This window comes from Chrysemys picta, chromosome 2, assembly GCF_011386835.1.
Source record: "Chrysemys picta bellii isolate R12L10 chromosome 2, ASM1138683v2, whole genome shotgun sequence".
In the NCBI taxonomy this organism is placed as follows: Eukaryota; Metazoa; Chordata; order Testudines; family Emydidae; genus Chrysemys; species Chrysemys picta.
Genome location: NC_088792.1, coordinates 115,692,527 through 115,707,206, shown reverse-complemented (window position 1 = coordinate 115,707,206; position 14,680 = coordinate 115,692,527). Strand labels below are relative to the sequence as shown.

The following is a 14,680-nucleotide window of genomic DNA, read 5'->3' as shown; positions in this document are numbered from 1 at the left end:
CAATGTCATTATCATACAAAGCTAATGTGTCCGCTTTGCTGGCCTGAAATTCCTGAGACAGCCAGCACAAGGCCTACTGCACCAACGAAATCACAAGTAAACCCTATTTTGAGAAGTGGTACATAGGCCGTTGTGCTGGCCCTCTGAATGGGGTGAATTTCGCTCTGCAGAAGGACACTGTGTCAGCAGGGAAACAGACACATGCTGGATCCAAGATGAGGTAAAGACAGGGGGAAGTTTTTTACTGGGGTATAATTTTCATAGAGGGAGAGACTCCCTGCCTGGCTCATGGCTGGCTCAGAAGGAACAGCCTTTACACCAAGTGAGGCACATAGAAAGGTCACAGAGGAGTTAGGCTCCAAAACAGACAGACCCCTCAAACAGTATGTACAGACAGACTATCGCTACAAAGGACAATGGATATTGTCCATTTCATAAGAGCTTAAAAGAGCAAAATACCTTCTGAGAAAAATGATTAGCCTCTAACTCCAAGGAGCAGAGTCAGGCCCAGAAGTTATTTTTGCCTGTTAGCATTAAGGTAACAGCTGATTTTTCCTGACTGTAGAGAAGCATACGAGTTTGTCTCAATTATATTTGAATATTGGGTTAGCTTGTTTGTAAAGATCTACAAAAGAAGTGACTAACTGTGCTAGTGGGTGTAAGAAGGTGTTGCTGGTTGACTGGTACGAAGAATAAATTACTGTGTTTTTGGTAAAAGGTCTAAATAATGTATTTATTCACTGCTAGCTACAGAGCTAAAAATAATTCAAAATCACTCACCAGTCTCTCCTCTCAGAGTTCAAAGGAGAGATGCGTTTTGCCCTTAATATTCTATTTTCCTAATATTTCAAATACATAAATATTGTTAAGCTGGAGGTTGGGTGAAACCTTGTAAAGCTCATGGGTATAACGGATGCCTTTTTTTTGGTCAGAATAAATGTAAAGAGCAATTAAGCTCCTTTATGGAATAGACAGCTGAAAAAATAGGAGCCACTGCTCAAAACGCAGGCTCCCATGCAAGGCAGAAGTAGGTACTGAGAGATTTTCCCCTGGAGTCTGAATGCAAATATAGGGCGCTGTGTGTTGCTGGATGGAGCTATGTATGTGTGAAAGAAGCAACAGAAACACCACAGAAGATCACAGAAAAGGCAGCAAGGAAGCCTGACAGTGAGCCAGAAGAGCACTTGTAGTGTGGCCCTGAGAAAAAGCTAAGAGACAGAGCCTTTGGGTAGAGTGCTGGTTGGAAAGAGGTTTGGAACGGTGATAAAAGAAAGCTGTGTGATGTTTGATTCCTACTGTGTTTAGGGAAAGAGCACTTTGTGTACTTTCTTTGTAAATAAACAGGATTACATCAAAGATACCTGACTATCATCAATTTCTCCTCTGAATGGAAATAACCTGCAAGACCCCACATATTGGCTAACTGCTTGGGTCAAAAGGGAGAAAATATTTTAGTTTTTATTTATTATATAGATATGCAAAGTAGCTACATAAAAATGAGGAACAGTTGCAGGAGAAATACTGTCAGCTTTCAGAAAGATTAAAAAGCTCCAGTGAAGGTTTAGCATGGGGTTAGAAAACAAAATGCTGATCACGTTCATCTGTATTTTGAAACAAAAAAAATTAGCATAGCTCACACAAAATGTAGACCAAGGACACTAGCTGCATTTCTGAATATGAATAATAGCACAATACTATTCATCATTTAAGACTATTACAGTTATGTATGGCTTTTATAGTCTAGCTTCCATAAAGCAAAATGTTTTTCTGCTCAACCAGTTCTCCTGCTGGAAAGATAGAGTTCAACTTAACTTTGGATCTTCTGTATTCCTAAAACTTCAGCAAATATTGTCTTCAGCAGTTACAGCAACTCTGACGAGGGCCATATGGCTTTTAAAAAACCCTAAGCATATGAAAGAAATCCCCCTCAAGTCAATTTTAATTCCTTCACCAGAGAAATCAATATAATCTCATTCTCAGAAAAAGAAGCTATCTTGCCTAAAATGATCACATCTTTTAATATGCTGCTCTTTCTCTTCTCAATATGCTCATTCTGCTCTTCAATTCCTCTATGGGAGAGTAGGAATGTAAGGAAATTCTTGATGCAAAGGCTGGTGGTAGACAGTTCAATATGCTGGTGCAATGAGAGAGCTATCATTGTGTCACTGCAGACTTTGACTAATGTGTGATCAGGAAGCTACTGAAGAACTGTAGAGTTAATAAATCTAAAAATAGGAAAAGCTTTGAAGTTTATATTGGCAGTTTCTCCTTGTACAGTACCATCAAAACACACATTGTATTGATGTCAGCAGGCAATACTTGAATTTAGGTAAATATTGGCGTTTCAAGTCAGAGCTATCAAAACCTTATAAAGCTACTTTTCTTGGAGCATTCTTTGACAAATCAGAGAACACATTGGGCCAGATTCACTGGGATAGGTGCAGCCACAGGAAAAAACTGGCAGTAGGAGACCAGGAAAGAGAATTCTGTTCAACATAAGATAGACAAAATCAGGAAAAGGATACCCAGCCAAGTCTGGTCCTAGGTGAATTTTTATCCCCAATTCCACAGCATATTTTATTCCATTCCTTTAAAAATGTTTTGAACATTATAGAGAGGAAAAATACTCCAGTGATTAGCCAGTAGACTGGGGTTCAACTCCCTACTGTACCACAGACTTCCTGAGCAACCTGGGGCAAGCCTCTGTCTTTCTATGCCTCGGTTCCCCATCTGTAAAGTAGGGATGATAGTACTTCCTTACCTCCCAGGGGTGATGTGAGGGTAAATATATTAAAGACTGTGAGGTGCTCATACACTCTGGAGCACATAACAACCTGAGACTTGGAGAATGAATAGGTCCACAGAGCCTCAGTGTGGGTTGCCATTCATCTGTAGCTGTAGAGGGCAGAATTAAAGCTGACTGGATGGCTGATGAGGGACTAGCCTCCAACCCCTCAGTTACAAGATGCTTCAAAAGCTAGTGCCTCTGTCCGTGAAACAAAAAAAGAATCTTATGCTGCTGCATCAGCACCTTGGAAAAACACAGTCAATGAGAAACATTATAATCCACAAGAAAGGTTTTAACTCCTGCAGAGCAGAGAACTTCACCATAATGAAAGAGATCTCCCTTGTATTCTCAGAGAGGGCTGGATCTGGGGTCCTATTCCTTTAAGGATGGGGAAGTTTTCAGGTACACAACCACAAATCCTCAGTGTGGGATTTTCCCAGAAAAGACAAAAATCCTAGAGAGGGAACAAATTTACATCACTGAGAGAAAGGATTCCCTTATGCCAAGAAATTGCCACAACACGCAGGACCCACCTACCAAAGACTGAATCAGCTGAAGACTATCTACCTTATAATACTTGGTAAATGTATGCAGGGATGACCAAGTTGCAGCTTTACAGATTTCTTTGTGTGGGGCCTGCCCTTTTTCAGTGCACGATGCCACCATTGCTTGGGCTGAGTGAGCTCTTGTACCCAATGGAGGATTAAGTCCTTTTGTTCTATATGCCTCAGCAATGTACCAGCAAATCCACTGTGAGACTGATGATTTAAGGTGCCTTAGATCATCTTTTCCTTCACTGAAATAACACCAACAAGGCTATTCTTTTTCTTAAGCTTTCAGCTCCTTTCAGATAAATCTCGAAGGCTTGCTTTAGTCCAATAAATGCCATAGTGTCTCCTTTGGGTGAGAAGGATGTGGACAAAAAAAGGCATTAACGTCTCTTGTTGTCAATGAAAAAAATCAAATTTAATTTTGGAATAAAGCTAGGATCCGTTTCTGAAACCACCGTACATTTGTGGAAGACACAGCAGGATGTATGAGTTGATGGAACTCCCAACTCCGATACCCTTCTTGCTGAGGTGACAGCGATCAAAAAGGTCATTTTGATAGGTAGTACAATGAATCTGATTCCATAGATTCAAAGGGAGCCTGCATTAAGGCATTGAGCACAATGTTCAAATCCAAAGATAGAGCTCAATGCACCTCAGGAAGACACTATAACTGAACTTCTGAAATGAAGCAATGTAAGTCCTTTTGGTGGGAAATGGAAGACTTTCTGGATACACTCAAAATTACTGGCAGTGAAGATGCATTTTTAAGGTATTACCCGGCACCCTGAGATCAAAGTCATCTTGTAAAAATTCCAGAATATGGGACACTTTTGCAACATGGTGGCTAAATAGGTCTCCCTCTGCACCAAACTTTGAATTTAGACCAAATCCTTCAGTAAGACCTGTTGATTTTCTCCTAGAAAAAAAGAGTTGTCACAAAACCAGCAGAGTAACAGTTTTTGTTTTATAAATCTCCTTTCATATACCAAAATGGAAGGATTATATACAGGTAGGATGATTAGCATATAGAGGAGCCTAGGCTGAGTATTCATTTTTATTGTATTAACCCAGTCCTTAATTTGTGCCAGGGCTTAGCCATTGAGAAATGGCTGACTACATGACAACTGGGAGATTTCCAATAGATCCAACTTTCCCCAATTTATTTTGTAACCAGATACTATAAATTTTTGAATTAGTGATGGGAGGGCTGGGGGTTCTAGTTTGGATATATATAAAAAGGCATCATCAGCATATAACATCAATTTATAGTCCATAGAACCAAGCTGTATAACTTGGATATCTGGATGGAGCTCAGATAGCTATTTCCGAGGCCTCAAGATCCAAATAAAAAAGTAATGGAGACTGTGTGCATCCTCGCCTAGTACCCCGGAAGAGACTGAAGGTATCTGAGGTCACATTGTTGATAATGATGTGAGAGGTTGGATGTGAACATAACAGTTGGATACAGGTCCAAATCCAAATTTCTGTAGGGTCTAAAACATGTACCGCCAGCCCACTCGATCAAAGCCATTCCTAAGATTACCACTCTATACGGCTAAATTTAGTGCCTTGCACGGCTGCTACTCTGAAACCTTTCTAAGATTAATATGGCTTGTGGTTTGGGATCATCACTGTTAGATCTTTTTATATTGATGCTGCAAGACTTTTGGGGTTAAACGATAGACTATTATTAATTTGTCCGACATCTGGTGTATTTTATTGCTTAAATTTAAATAAAATAAAATAAAGTAATCCTCACTGATTAGACATCAGAAACAGAAGAAAATCAAGGAAAAGAGAGGAGGGGAAAAAAGGAGATATAGCAATTTTAGAGTGTTTTCACTGGTTTGGCATTCTGCAAATTCTAAGTTTTCACTTAACATATTAAGAGACTATCTTTTTCACTTTCAGTTTACAGATCCAGAACCAGATCCAGTCCCCCAATATAGCCCCTTGTGTAGCTCCAATAGTACAAAAGGATTGCAAAGCTACACTACCCTTGCAGATAAAGATTCCCCCAGTGTAAAGGAATCTCTTGCTAGTGTGGAGTCAGCATAGAAAAGCTGGTCCATTGGTTCCATCATTCTGACACTCCCAGACCACTGCAAGAATGGACAGAACTGATCTTGGGCATCTCCCAGTTCTATTCCTTCTCACTAAACATTCTCAAAGGATGATTTTGCATGATTCCTGATTCAGATGTAGAGGGCCAACTGGAAGGATTAGTGAGAAAATAGGACACTTCCCAGGGGTACCCAGGGTTGTGAGACACCTTGCTACAACTTGCCCTTAGCATGAGGGGAGCCTTGTCTGTATCTGCCAGGGGACAGCTCACTTTCTCTCCCAGCCATTGACAACACAAGCACTTCTCTCTCAGCCCATGAGGGCTCCACTGTCCCTCATGCAGGTTAGCAATGGGCACATTCCAACCCGAGTCCTCCAAACATCTCCCTGCAGAATCCAGCCACTTATCCACGGGACACTCTCAGAATGATCAGGCCTGCTGTTCTCAAAGAAACAGTACACCATAGCTTGCTAGTTACACTTGAGAACATAGAGCTGTGTAACACACAGCACTTAGATTTGTTTATAGAGAACACAAATATAAGCTTATTTAACAAAGAATAGAGATTCAGACGATAGCAAACAGAACTATTAAAAACAAAAGCTTTCCATATAAAATAAATTCATGACATGTATTCTGTATTCTACAGCCTAAACTCAACTAACAAGATCCCCTCTTGCCTTATAAGGTACTGCTTACCCAAAGTCCTTCTCACAGCATTTTTCAACCAAGATGGCTGAGATCCTCCTTTCATGGGATCAAATCTGATGGCAACTTGTTTCCCCTTGATGAAGGATGCCAAGACATCTTCCTGCTCCTCCAGATATACTAGTCCAGTCCTTTGTTCTTCACCTGTAAAACAGGGTCCTCTGCCCTGGCTGTTCACCTCTTCCTGTTAATTTTCCTTCTGATGTCCCCCGCAATCTCTTCCTTAGCATTTCACTCGGTATGCAAATCAACTTCCATTGTAAAACACACAATACACAATGGTCAGCCAGGGAGATCAGTATCTCCCACCTTCAGTCTGGTGGAACCTGATGTAAGGCATGCTACCTCTGGGTCACCTGTCTTTAGCTACAAGGCCTAGGAACATAGTTTCCTCTCTCATATATCGCCCACCACACACCCCTTCTTACGTATTATCCATTACACAAAGATTATGATGATCAGCATGATCAGTTTCCAGTAGAAACCTTACATGGCACTCTTTGGTGAACTAGAACATAAATACCAGACTCACGGGAATGCTGTAACCTTCTGTCAATTGGTCACAGGAAGTATAGAATGTTGTGCTTTCAGTATGCTGATGACATCCAACTCTATGTCTATCTCATCCAACGCAGCTACTACTATCAAATGCCTCCCCTCGTGTCTTGCTGAGATGAGCTAAGTTAACTGAAGCTCAATCCAGGCAAAATGAAAGCGATGCTGGATGGCTTGGGTAGCAACCAGAAGATATGGTGAAGACTATCTTTGCCCCTGTGACCGAGTATGTGTGTCCAACTTTTGTTACTTGAGTTTGCAATCTACGCATCTGGTTAGCTTCTGTTAGTTGAACAGTCACATAAGCCTCTTTGGACCCATGCATTTAACCTTCAACAAAGCAATTTCAACCATGAGGTAGCATGGAAAGCTGAATGGAATTCACAAGAAGTCACAAACACCTTGTGAAAGACCTGTCGCAGAAGACCCCTGGCCTCGATCTCCCACGAAGCTCATGGGCAACCTTAACCTGCATCTGCACAAACCATGGCAAATGTGGATACTTGCTGCACAAATGGAAAATTAAAGACTCTCCAGTGTGCGACTGTGGTCACCCAGAATAGACCATGAAACATATAACAACTCAATACTCGATTCACAAACGGAAGGAGGCATCACAGCAATACACTCTGCCTCCTCAGAGGCAATTATCTGGCTTAACCATGTAAATGTAAAATTATAGTTGTTGCTCTACAGCTACATCAATCATACGAAGAAGAAGAGTAGAACAGCAAAGGCCAGGATGGTCTTCTTTCCATCTGTGTCTGGCTAGCAAGTTGCAACCATTTCTTCAAGATGTGGATCTTATTACTGTTATCCATATCTTTTAGATAATTGCAATGTTCTGTACATGGGGCTTCTCTCAGATCAGGGGAGAAAGTGAATGTGACAGCTCATGTTAGGTGGGGGATCTTGCGAGCACATTATGCCTGCGTCCATGATTGGCACCAGCTGCCTCTTGGTTTCCAGGTGGAGCTTAAGATTTTGGTTTTGTTCTGTAAAGCCCTAAATGGCCTAAATGCATCTATGTAAGAGACTCCACTCTCCTTATGGTACACTACTGCAGCTGAACTAGAGGAAGCACATTAGCTGGAACCCTCTCAGTTTAAAAGAGGAGGCTGCTTGCAGGGGATTCTCTGTGAGGGACCTTCACCTTTGGGACTCATTACCTCTGCCAGTAATCTGAAATAGCCAGAATCTGTTGACTTTTAGGGCACTCCACAAAGCCCATATGTTCCCCCCAGTTTTGGGGAATTGGACAGAACAGTGTGGGTTGGTCTGTTGGTGGGTGGGAAGGGTGTTCCTTGGTTTTGTCTGTTTAGTCATTTCTAGATCTTGGGGTTAGCACTGTTACTAGATTTGTAATATATGAGAATTGTATTTTTACCTTGACCCTTGGATAGACACTTGCTTTTTGTACAAATAAAAATGTAAGGTATTTATCCTGGGCTCTGTGAGTTCTGTACAGCTGGACTCACGGTAACTAAGGCACCTAGCTGTTCAGACAGAGGGAATCAAAAATAGTCCCAATACATTCTATAAAAACTCTCTAAAACATGTATGCAAAATGATTTGTGTAGTGAAACGGTTTTAACAACCCTTGTTAGGGTGATTTATCTGTATAGCTCACTCATGGCTTCCCCATTAATGCAGTCATCCCAACTACATGCTGACAGTGCTTTTATACCATATCACAGCATCATATATTCCCTAGCTATATTTATATAATCACTTATTAATAATTAACCACCAAAATAAAAATGGAATGGAATAATCACAATGCAGTCACCTCTGGAAGAGAATGCAGCAGCTGTTTAACAGCACTCACAACCACAAAGATTTAGGACACAAAACAACAAGGAGAAACCACTGCACTGCACATATGAGTTGGATTATTATCAGTCCAACAATTCAGTGTATGATGGAGGAAACAGAATTAAATTTCAAGTGTTGTTATAAACAGTAAGGAAAAACATTTGAAAAATTATTTACTTCTTTTTATAGACAATAGACAAACATGATGCAAAATTTGGTCATTTCATACTACAAGCTATGAACATCTCTCCTGAATCAGTGTTTGCCAAGTGAAAATGAAAATGATGAACCCCCAATTAAAAAAGCTATCAGTTTAAAATTCATTCAAAGCTAACATATTTGTGAGGGTTTGAACATGTTCTAAAAATTGACAACACTGCTTTCTCTTTGTCATACAGTACACTTAAAAGAAAACTACATAAACAGCATTAAAATGCCATTTAATTAACTTAGGATATGATGGCTAAAATGGTGACGAGAACAACAGAGATAATTTGTCATAATGATTTTCATTTAAAAACTGCTATTAGACGAATTAAATTTAGCAGAGACCAAAAGCACACATTTTCCCTTATTACTGCCTGTCAGCTAGTATTCTGGGGCCCAACGGGAGTTCTGAATGTGGAGTGCTTGCAGAATCTGAATCTCAAAGAAGAGAAGCGGTTTAACTACATTGACTGCAATCCATCTATATTTTAACATGTAGCAAAAACAGAAGACTTTGCTCTGATTTTATCTTCTTCTAACACCGTTATTTTCTAACAAATTTTATATTTGTAATAGCATTCCTTGCTCTATATTAAAATAAGCAGCCTTTACCTTGGATAATAAGGGACATTCAAAACCTGAACATTCAAAACCAGGATAACCATTATTTTGTTTCTTCATTTTTCAAACATCTGAAGGGTTTTCTAAACACTGTTATAACACACACAAAAATCCCATTGGCCCCAAATGGAATAGCCATGTTTGATTTTAGACTCAACATTCTCCTACATTTATAAAATGTTCAAGCTGTATTCCAATCTTGCTTTCAGGTTTTTATTTTATTCAATTTTTTTCTCAGATTAGTCTTGTAAGATGAACCACTTTGGAACTAACAGCAAATTATATAATAACCATTAAATATTAGTCCACTAACACATTCATCTAGTGTATAGGAATCGTGTAATATACCTTTAAATAGTTTGTGAGCCCTCTAGTGGTTCTGTGTTTTATGTACAGAAACTTGCCAGAGCAAAAGTGTATACCTGTAGCTATGCCTTGCATGCGTATAATTAGTAAACATGGTTATTTGCACCCCACTGTGTGGTTCTTTCATCTTACGTTTGTTGTGTAAAGAGCAAAAGATACAACAGTCTGCATCCCTGAACAATCAAAGCTGCCATACAGTACATCTTTCATCTAAATATCAAAAAGTAGTTTTATAAACAAAAAACAACTTAAATCTAAGAACACCCCAGTGAAATAAAGGTTGCTAGAGATGTATAGACTTTGGCTGAATCTATGGAACTTGGATCTTGGAGGAACATAGTTGTGTGGAGTTCTTTTTTGAAGCTGATTTTTATCACCAGTAAAATTTTGTTCCCTGCCCAAATCCATCTGATTGAATCATTTCTAAGTGGCAGAGCTCCTGCCCATGGGAGAAATTTACATGAGCAAAATACGTTATATGGTTTTAAAAATTACATACTAAGGATGATTATGAGTTGAAATTTGGCCAGTAGCACTGGGCTTACATGCCACTTTAATGCCATCTTTGAGAAAACAGAGAGTCAGGACCTTGGTTGAGATCTCAGAAAAAAGACAGCACCTTCAGTAGCATTGTGGCCTTAATATTGTGGTTGTTCATTAATTCACTAGAGATGAATAACTGCCTGCAGCACTTAGGAATAATAACAGGCCTGCCATCAAGTAGTCATATATGACTCAACCTTATTTAGCTTGGATGATCTGTCAAAATTGCAAGACAAGATGACATACAACAATATGCCCATAATAAAATGCTTACAACAGTAAAGCTAACAGTCATGGTATAGTAGCCACTTGCCTGGTTTTGGTAGGGTATTTCTCACAGTAGCCGGCATATCAAACTTAACTAAATAACAACCTCGATTTTACAAACATCAATCTTTCAAATGACCAGTTACATGAACCATTGTTCTCCAACAGGGAAAAAAATAAATCACACAATAGAAGCGATGTCAATGAAGAGCAAATGCCTTCAATGCACTGGATATTGCTTTGCCATGATGTGAAGGACAAGAACAAAGCGATGCACAACACCACAACTATGGTAATTTTGATGTTCAATGTTATGAACTTTCTGATTTTATGCACTGCTCAATCTTCAGTTAATTTGTAAAACAGGGGTTCTGTTGTAAGTAGGTCTCCCTTGTTTCTGTTCTTCCTCTTTCTACCTCATTCCCTTCTCTTTCCCAACCCTAATCTTTCCATCTTTTGTCCCATTGCATAATCCCCCCAGCACTCCCTCAATGTCTTTCCACCCCATTGCCATTCCAAACTCTTCCTGTTTCTCTTGATCTTTCTTTTTCTGAAATCTCCCCTATCCTTTCCAGCACCCCTGCCACTTCTTTTGTCACCCTGCCTATTCTTTCTCGATTTCTCACTACTCCACCCACATCCAGTCTCCCTCTATTCAAACTCTCCTCCTCCATGGGGAAAGCATGCGTGGAGGAAAGCCCGTAACTCTTCCTTTTTCAGCAGCTTGTGCAGGGTTCTTTTGAAAGCTGTTGTGTCTGCTGTTTCACAGGACTCCCAGGTTAGAGTATAGCAGTGCACTATACCCAGTACATCACATGACCAACATGAGCCAAAGATTAGCAATTCAAGCAGTGTGAAGAACCAATTTTTTGGTTCAGGAACAGAACCAAAAAATTATAAACAATAGTTTGAGGTCAAGCTGAAATTTTTTAAATTTTTTTTTGATGAAATGAAATGTCCAAAAATGTTTAATTTTGGGTTGACCAAAACATTCTGGTTGACCCAAAATTAAATGTTTTGTTTTGATTTTGAAGTCTGAAACATTTAATTGGTGGGTGGTTTTTTAAAAAATAAAATTGAGAGACATTACAAAATAAAATGTCTGTCCAAAACAAAAAGTCAAAATGTTTCAATTTAGAAATGCCAGAATGAACAGTTTTGACTTTTCTGAAAACTATTCCTTATTTATTTATTATTTATATGATTGTGACTGAAACAATTTGCCGAAATTGACGTGAATTCACAAATTGTTTCAGTCAACCTACATCTGCATTTCCCCCCCCCCAAAAGATGTAGTGTGAAAAATTTTGCCCTGCTGTATTAATTACAGCTCATAAAACTCCCCATATGTCCTAAAAGCTCTTTATCTGGGCCAGGCAAAAGGAAGCTCAATGTTATATCTGTAAATGTGGCACTTCTAACATTTTTCAAGAGGTTGGATGTTGAAAATAATATAAATTCTGTCTGGTCAAACTTCAGGAAAATTGTTTTTTCTTTTCCCCCCCTCTAACTCAGCCTTTTAAGTTATAAAAGTCACTGATCAGAACTAGTTATACTGGCCAGGGCCTGGGGCATCTGAATACAATGATATCATAGATATACAATTTCTCTTTTATGCAGACAGAGCCTTATAATAAAATCAGAAATAAAAAGTAGAACATCTATAGACAGCTCATGAGATTTTTCCCTTCAATATTCCTCCCTCAGATGTAAAGGCCTTAAATAGGCCAATATTATTTAACTAGAATTACAGCACTCACTTTGCTTGAAAACACCATAAATGGTCATAACTGCTTATGTACCAGTTTTTTCAGATCAGTAGCTATCACTCCTGTATATTGATTACAATCCAGGTCTTTCAAAATGTCAAGTTACCTCCAGAAGAATGAGTGGTAAGTTGCAATGGAAGAGGCATGCTCTTGGAACGGGGAATAATTCAGAATTATATGCATGCTGTAATACACACAATCCGTTAGTACAGACAACATGACAGGCTGCTTAAGCTTCTCTGTGTTTCCAGGCGATGCTCCACAATGTCCCATGACTGATTAACTTGAGTACAAATTGATGGCACTGATAACCTGTAACGTTGATTTGCAAAAGTGCCACCTTGGGCATTCCTGGACTTATTAGACCTTGTGTTAAGTGATTCAGTCCAACACGAAGGTTGCAGGACGACACTAACTTACATTAAGACAGACTCTTTTACTTATGCACTAGGCCCCAAATCCTCCGCCCAGCTTCTATGCCAAGCAGCTGCACTGGATATGCCCAAACACATATCCAGTGCAGCAGGAAGATTGGGGGCTCTGAGAGGAACTCCAAGCTATAAATCAACAGAGGGTCCTGTGGCACCTTTAAGACTAACAGAAATATTGGGAGCATAAGCTTTCGTGGGTAAGAACCTCACTTCTTCAGATGCAAGCATGACTTGCATCTGAAGAAGTGAGGTTCTTACCCACAAAAGCTTATGCTCCCAATACTTCTGTTAGGCTTAAAGGTGCCACAGGACCCTCTGTTGCTTTTTACAGATTCAGACTAACACGGCTACCCCTCTGATACTTGACTCCAAGCTATAAATGATTGTGCAGCCTTTCCATGGACCTCCTCCAACTTCGGTCCCCCCGTCCCTCTTTGTGGATGGATCTGCTCTAGTTCTGCTGCTGCGGGGAACCAGGGTGTCATTTGTTCTAAATTAGTGTCATCATCCTTTGTAACAAATCATAATCTTCCACTAAGGGCAACACACACAATATCCTTGATAGATGTGACACCAATTAAAGAAGGATCTTTAAAATATGCCTCCCACCCCATAAAAACTGATGTACAAAGACATCATCATCAAACAATTCCCATTCAAATGAACCTGTCTTAGACGGTTCTGGTTTATAACAAATCTGAATCCTTTGTTCAGACTACAAAACCAGGGGAAGGGAAATTGGATCCTAAGTAAGATAATGTGACAAAATATATTTAAATTATAGCAATTATTGAAAGATCATTGGGCTCAGCAGCACATTGCCACTTCTCTATGGCTTAAAGTCAATGGGAGTCATTGCACTGACTTCAATGAGTTCTGGCCGAGGCTGTATAAGACTGTTCTTTGGAATTATGGGTCAAACTGTGCCCCTGTGATCCATGTGTGGCACACAGATCTCTCCTTACTGGGCAAAGGAAGGCTTTCCCACCTCTGTGGAACCAGTGGAAGGCTTTCTTTGGTCTGGTGGTGAAGGAGTGAGTGGACAAGAGGATATGTGCTTTGTTCCTCTACCAGTCCTGCAAAGAGCAGGATGGAAAAGTAACGTAGTCTGTCTGGGGCTTCCTTTTGATAGTGGGGTTCTCCATAACTCATGGAGTTACTCCAGATTTATAAGGGTGTAATTGTGAGCAGAACTTCGTTCACAAAATATCTAGTATTCTTTTTTCAAGGATTTTTTTTAAAAACAGATTCCTGAGACAATTATATTATGAATATTCCTTCCCAGTAAAGTCATTAATTAAATTATGTTTTAGATACAGAAGATGGGTTTAGAAGCAGTGTTTTGGGGCTATGGAAAATAAAAGGATTCTCCATAACTAATCTTTATGGCAAAATATCACCTGCAGTTTTATTTTTTTTATTTCCAAGATATATTTCAAGTTACTCTTTCTCCTGCTTCTTATTATGCAAACCATATGCTGCAGATATAGCTTCTGTTTCAATAACATATCGGAGTTGGTTTGTAACTTCTATATATCCATCCAAATCCAACCATACTATTTCACTCGTAATAAAACTACTCTGCACAGCCCATGTTGTTTGTCTAACAGCTGAGATAACATTAGTTGTTTAAAATTCTGGACCATCACAGGACTAATAATCTGGATGCTCAGAGCTTGTACTGCCCAAGGCGATTCTAGGCAGGCCGTATGGGTTTTACTTTCGGCAGAAGTTCCAAAAATTCAAGAAAACATGGACCCTACTCAGATAGTTAGGGGCAAAGTAATTAAACAATGACAATTGTATATATACACACACATTATGTATATATGGACATCACACCTAGCCAAGAAATGGTGCGGACCAGAGACTTGAACCTCGGTTTACTGCATTTCAGGTGAGTGCTCTAACTACTGGCCTATTTACTATTAGGTGGCTCTTTCCCCTCCCGCACTCTGTCTACCTTTGTCCCTCTCTCATTTTGACCAGAAATT

General features: G+C 39.6%; 1 protein-coding gene across 10 annotated transcripts in view; it reads right to left on the bottom strand.

The window, feature by feature from the left end:
* LOC101951432 (poly(rC)-binding protein 3-like) overlaps positions 1-14,680 on the bottom strand; it is a 737,225-nt gene that overhangs the window by 212,268 nt on the left and 510,277 nt on the right. The window lies entirely within an intron of this gene.